This window comes from Microtus ochrogaster, linkage group LG7_11 (genome assembly GCF_000317375.1).
Source record: "Microtus ochrogaster isolate Prairie Vole_2 linkage group LG7_11, MicOch1.0, whole genome shotgun sequence".
Lineage (NCBI taxonomy): Eukaryota > Metazoa > Chordata > Mammalia > Rodentia > Cricetidae > Microtus > Microtus ochrogaster.
The window spans coordinates 18,991,749-18,998,058 of NC_022032.1; the positions used below are offsets into that span (position 1 = coordinate 18,991,749).

Genomic DNA, 6,310 nt, shown 5'->3' on the forward strand with positions numbered 1-6,310 from the left:
GCCTCCCGAGTGCTGGGAATAAAGGCGTGCGCCACCACCACTAGGCCTTGGCTTGGATTTTGAAAAGTATTTTAAAATTAAAAATAAAGTATAATTGAGTTAGAGAGAGTTTCCCACAGGAACAGCAATAGAACTTTTTTTTTTTAATTCTCCTTTAAACTGTGTGATGTATTAAGATATTAAACACAGTCTATAGATAAATGGATAATTCAGAAGCAATAAACCAGCTCCTCTGACTAGACTATTATTTGGACTAGATATAACGTAAGATTCACGGGGCTTTGCTTGAATTAAGTTAGCTATAGGGTTGTCATTGGAAAAAAAAAAAAAAAACAAAACCACAGCTGCCCCCATTCAGCAGATCTCCTCTCAGCCCCTTCTGTGACTCCAAGGTCAAACCTGTTTTTGCCCGTGGGTTCCAATTAGTGCCCTCTCCGGAGATATGCATATTTTTAACCTGGATAGATGCGAATGCAGCTTCCCTTCCTCGATCTCACAGCGTAAGACTGACATATACAAAAGTTCCCCAGAAAAGCTGAGTGCATGCCTGTGGGGGGAGGGGAAGTGCTGGGGTGGAGAGGGATCAGGGCGCTTGCGCTCTCGACGAAACATTTAGAAAGGTAACAGAAACTGCCCCCACTTCGAAAAATGACGAGTTTGATAAAGGAAAAAAAAAGAAATTAACAAGCTGTGTCGTGCGCTGCACATGATCAGCCATGCTTGCTAAGTCTGTCTGTTGGTTGTTGCTATGGCTACGAAAAGCTAGTGGAACCCAATGAGCTGTCGCAGCAGCGCTGAGAGGACCAGCCATTTTACTTATGGAAAGCAGTGTGGCATAGAGCTTCACGGTGGAAGAAGCATTTTTTTTTTAATCTCTTGAAAGAAGAGAGCCACAATGGGCATGCTAGTGCACAATCATTGCAGCCACGTGTGCCTGCAAGCTGCCCCTGCGACAAGCTGTTGACTGCTGTTGCAATTAGCTGATTGGAGAACGGGGAATGCAGGGTGATAACGCCGCGTATCAGCTCGCGGGCAGCAGCAGGAAAGGGTTTTGTCTCGGGAAGGCAAGCCTTCCCCGCACAGTTATTTCAGCAGCTCCCCAACTGAGAGAACCCGGGCTCTGAAAAGAGGGTGCCTCCCTCTGCTAGCACTGGTCCTGCGTGAGGCTGCTGCTCACAGGTCTGGGAAAGCAGGTGTGTGCTCGGATGGGCACTGGGCTGGAACGCAGGCAGCCGCTCTCGGGTTCACCTGCTTCCTGTGAACAGACTGTTAGCTCCGAGCATCTGCTCCCGCTCCCGCACGCTGAAGCTGAGGCTGAGAAAGGGGCTCAGGGCATCCCACTTGACTGACGGAGGTAAGCTTTTTCTCTCTTTTGAAAGCTCAGCATAAAAATAACTTGAAGCCAAAACTTAACCTGTCATTTTTATATTGGTCGTTGTGACCTGAAATTAAGGGAGGAAACACACACATTACTTTCACAAAATAATGTTTAAGATAGAGTTAACTCTGTGAGTTGAGGTTTCAGAAATTGTGTGATAAAGAAAAAAGGCGCTGCTGTTTTCTTTTAGGATTTAAAATAACTGTTTACTGTTTTAACAGACTATGATGGCTTGTCTTTCTGGATAGACCTGATAGCCAATAACCTTTCTCTCCAACAGAACAATGGATTCTTTTGTGGCTTGCCCTTTGACACGTTAAAAGAACTGCACAGTAAACCGACTGCATGCAAGCTGTGAAGCGTTTGTTTTTTAGCCTCATAAATGTTTCAATTCTTAACACCTATGTACACTTTTAAAGCGAGGAATTCTGTTTCCTATGTAAGTCGTAGTAGCTAGTGGAGTCTGTACTTGCTTACTCTAAACCAAATGGCCTGGTGGGCTGTTTGATTTAGTCCCCGGCAGTTATAGAGCAAACACTTTAGGTACTGCAAGTTGCTCACACCTCCTCTCGCAATATCCTGCATGCCGGGCTACCCCAGAGCACAACACCCCCATTGTACTCCCCAGGCTCGGAATCCAGGGAAAGAAAAGAGGTGAATTATCTGCACTGAACACCAGCACAGCTATAGGAAAACTTCTCTGGCACTTTTTTTTTTTTTCTCACAAGTAGCTAGATTTCACAGGATAGTGAAAGCAAACAAACAATAACAACAACAAAAATACCACATTCTTCCTACAGATCCACACACCAATAATGGGGACGATGTCTGCCGCTGGCCACTGCCTGAAAGTGGCACAGACTTTGAATTGAAAGGGGCATTGCCCCTTCGTGAGCATTTCTTTGGTGGAGAGTCTCTTAGGAACAAGCTGGTACTCTGAGTTCAAACTGATCAGTCAAATCAAACTCCCCTGGCAAGGAAAGGGCCAAAAGATGATTACATTGTGCCTTAGCACCCTTTCAGCTGCCCTGAGTCAGTTTGGCTGCCGGAGGACCAGGAATGTCGGATTAGCCATAATGCTGTTAGAAATACTTACTGAAAATCATCTGGCTGGAAACTTCTGATAACTCGTCTCTACCAGCCAAAGATGGAGCTGATCATGAAATTGCAAATAAAAAGTAACTGTGATCTTTTTTCCAAGAAGTAGTTTATTCTTTACTGTCTTTTTCTCACAAAATACAGATCGCATAAGGAGTCTCCTAATATTGTTAGTTGGAATGTTTTCACTGATATGTGCGAACACGTATCACCTGTTTAAAACGTTCGCGTAGCCTCAGAGCCAATCATAAAGTGTAAGAAGGGGCTGTCTGTCCAGGACATAAAGATTTAGACTAAGAACCATCAGTGTGGAGGAGCGTGAGCACGTGTTGGGTATGAACGCGTGCAAACATGATTGTGAGTGGGAAACGTTCTGTGGGACAAAATGCTCAGATGATGGAATCGTCCTTCACTTAGTTTACTTTTCAAGGAAAAGTAAACGAATAGACTTTTAACATTAAGACAGCTTCTGTGAATACCAATCTCAGCCGTGAAAATGAAGACAAAATGAACTGTAAAAAGGAGCCCCTTTCAATGTCACTTCCTTTGGTGACACCGCCAAAGGAGTTCTTAGATTAACACTGGGAACACACCCGAGGCAAGGGAATAATTCTCTATGAGTTTCTCTTGGCGGAACTTTTAGAACCGGTTGTAGAAACACCTACTGCACACCACTCAGGTGGCATGCCCTGTTGCCTTTGTGGTATCTTTATGTGGGCCAAGAACATGTGAGCACCCAGGAAAACAGGCACACAGGCTCGTTACCCCTGCTCTGTTTTCCTATGACGCTCACCATTTAAGAGGGCAGCCAACATCAGCAGCAACCGTTACTTCATCAGTTCTAAGAATGGAGTTCAGAGAGTCCTCCTCGTCTGTCACCACTTTGCTCGTTGTGTTTTGTCTATGTTTTTTTTTTTTTTTACTCCGTTTCTGCCGTTTTCAACTCTCCAATTGGCAAAGTCAAATATTTTATCAATTCTAAAACACACTCTCAAGCCCTGGCAAATGTGGTTGACACCCTCCGTGGTGTACTTTCCCTTTAACTATCCGAGCAGCACTGGTCATTTTCATGGGCCCTCGAGAATCCAGCAAGGACGCCCCACCCAGACTGTTCCTTACCACATCCAGCACCCCATGGCTCTTTTTCTGTCCACGGTATCATCTTGCATTTGCCTCTGCTCACCGGTTCCAGTCTCACAGGCCTCTGATTCTACAGAACTTTGTACAGCATTTAGAACCTAACATTCAGAGATTGTGTTGATAAGTTCGGGCTTCACTATTGGCTACTGTAAATGTAGCCATGATCTAGTATTGCCTTTCATCGGAGAAACTCAGAACATAATAAAATCAAATCAAATAAAAAAACTAGAAAGAGTAGCGACTTCTCAGTTATGAAAATGTCACTCTGGAATCACGGTTTTATAAAAGCAATGGCTATCTTGTATTAAATAGTCATTTTCTGAAAGAAAAACTTTAAATGTATCTTTTAAAAAAGGGGTTTTTTTTAAAAAAAAAAGAATTAAATTCTTTTTTTAAAGTTTAGGTAAAAATAAAAAATAAAAAAAAAAACTGAACATTCCTGCTTGGGATTCCCTCTAAGACAACTTTTGACTGGAAACTGAATATAATGTAGATGCTTAGGAAGCAGCTCTTCATGTTGAAGCTGAGAAAGAGAAGAGTTTTAGCTGAAGGGGAACTAAGGAATTGGAATGCAACATCTAGTAGCCAAGCTCCTTTCCATTTTCCTAAATAAACCTGGAAGGTTACAGGCGTCCTCATCAGTAGCTCACTGATGCCCTGCCCCCTTCCTCCTAAGGTGAGCTCCTACATGAGAAAGGGGGGCTGTGGCTCCAGGTGTAGACCTGGTTTTAACAGAGACTTACCTTTTCCCCCAGATAATGGCATAATTATTATTTTTAAAAATATTCTAATTACCGTTTTGTGAGGAAATTGCTAGAATGCTGTCATCCACGGGAATGATGCATCAGGAACTCTGTGTACAATCCCCCGTCTCTTAAGGTATCCGCGCTCAAGGCAAAAGCATTCATTAGTTTGGCATGAATGTTTTGCCAAGAAAGTAGCTCAGATCAGAAAGTTCAAAATAGTCCGATGTTTCCAATGAGAAAAGGAAAATGTTAGGAAATATTTAAATTCGTATTTCTAGACATTCAAATGTCTACACCATATTTGGATCTTGTAATGGAAATGAGTTAAGTTCCTTGTGATTGTGCTGGGTTCTAATGGCTTGTGTTAGCTATCTTCCAGCTGGTGCATGCTATAATTAAATAATAGATAAAGCTTGATATTCATCTTAAAGGCTAGTTAATTATCTTGCGTCACATATAGTTACTAGATTTTAGGAAACATAATCTCATCATTCTCTATATTTTATATTTAAGTAACATTTTAACATTATACATAAAAGTATTTGATAGTATAATGATTGGCCCTTGCATTTTGCCGTGAAGAATAGATGACTGCATTTGATAATTTTCTGAAAGTTGTACAAAAGGACAAAAATTATTCTTGGTACAGATATGTGTTTCTAAACTATCCCTGTCAAAAGTTCTATTGAGTGTTCTATCTAGGTCGTTTCTGAAAATGCTAAGGCACTTTTATTCAGCTATAGGAGCACCCTTCTGTGACTGTTGATCTCTAAAAATGGCCCCATCACTCTGATTCAGCTCGAGTTCAATCAAGGTGATGCTAGTTGGGCAGAGAATGAAGTTCCTGCTAAGACAGGGCTGGGGAGGGCATCCATTGTGACATACTTATATAGAACGATGTCACACTTTTCAGTCTTCAAAACAGAAATGTACTAGTTCATTAAATAGGAAACTTAGCCAAAAGGCATGACTTTCTTGTCATGCCTTATATGCGTCAAGTATATATAGGTCTAGCATTGATTTTGCTTGCTCTTTGAAAGGTTTTATTTGAGCAAACTTCAAAAAGCTGTCATTCTTCCTCAACCTAACTAAGAGCCATTTCAAATAGAGCATTCCTATCCCCTTCAAAAATATCCTATAAACATTTCTTAAGTTCTTCCTATGAATATATGGTAAATAAAGGAAAATCAAATAAGGAAGAGGCTTACTTGAAATTCTCAGAAACTTTTAAAATGCATATTTGCTTATTTTCTTGGTTTGGGTTGTTTTTATTCAACACAAACATTCAATTCCCCTACTGTTCCTTTAAGAAATGTTCACAAAGGAGGGCAAACATCAAAAAGGACTTTCTTGTAATGAACCATATCCTCTGTCTTGAGAGGAATATAATTAATTAAGTATTAATTAAGGTGTACTTGGAGGCTTAAGTTGGAGCTGACATTCTTACAGGGGACCAAGGCAAGTCTAGGCCACAACCAACATGGAAAAAAAATCTTCAGACTCCTTTTCTAACCAATAAATAATTTCTGGAACGCTGGGAGTTGAGAAAAGGGCAATGAAAATGCCTCTGGTTCTGTATCCCCTCCATTCTTCTCAGTGTGGTGGTACATTTTAGAGACTAACGTCTTTGGAAGGATCAGCCATGAAGTGCAAGAAACTACAGCATAGATGGGCTTCAAACCAAGAGGCTCAACACTTAGAAATTGCCAAACAGAACGCACAAATGCCAGTAGGACTTGAGTGAAGTTTTTAAGTTCACAGAAAATTTTATATATATACGTACACATAATATACATACATATTACACATCATACACACACACACACACACACACACACACACACACTCACACACTCTCTCTCTCTCTCTCTCTCTCTCTCTCTACAAAGTCTCTGTGCCAGCCTAGGATAGCTGGCTTCTCAGGAGCATCTACACCCCTAAGGAAGTG

At 41.3% G+C, this 6,310-nt stretch overlaps 1 protein-coding gene across 1 annotated transcript in view; it reads left to right on the top strand.

Moving 5' to 3' along the window:
- Nucleotides 1-771: 771 nt before the first annotated feature.
- The window catches only part of Sorbs2 (sorbin and SH3 domain containing 2), a 192,338-nt gene continuing 186,799 nt past the window's right edge, over nucleotides 772-6,310 (top strand). Inside the window, exon 1 of the mRNA XM_026786919.1 lies at nucleotides 772-1,354. The gene's annotated coding sequence lies outside the window, so the exon portion shown is untranslated. The remainder of the gene's footprint in view (nucleotides 1,355-6,310) is intronic.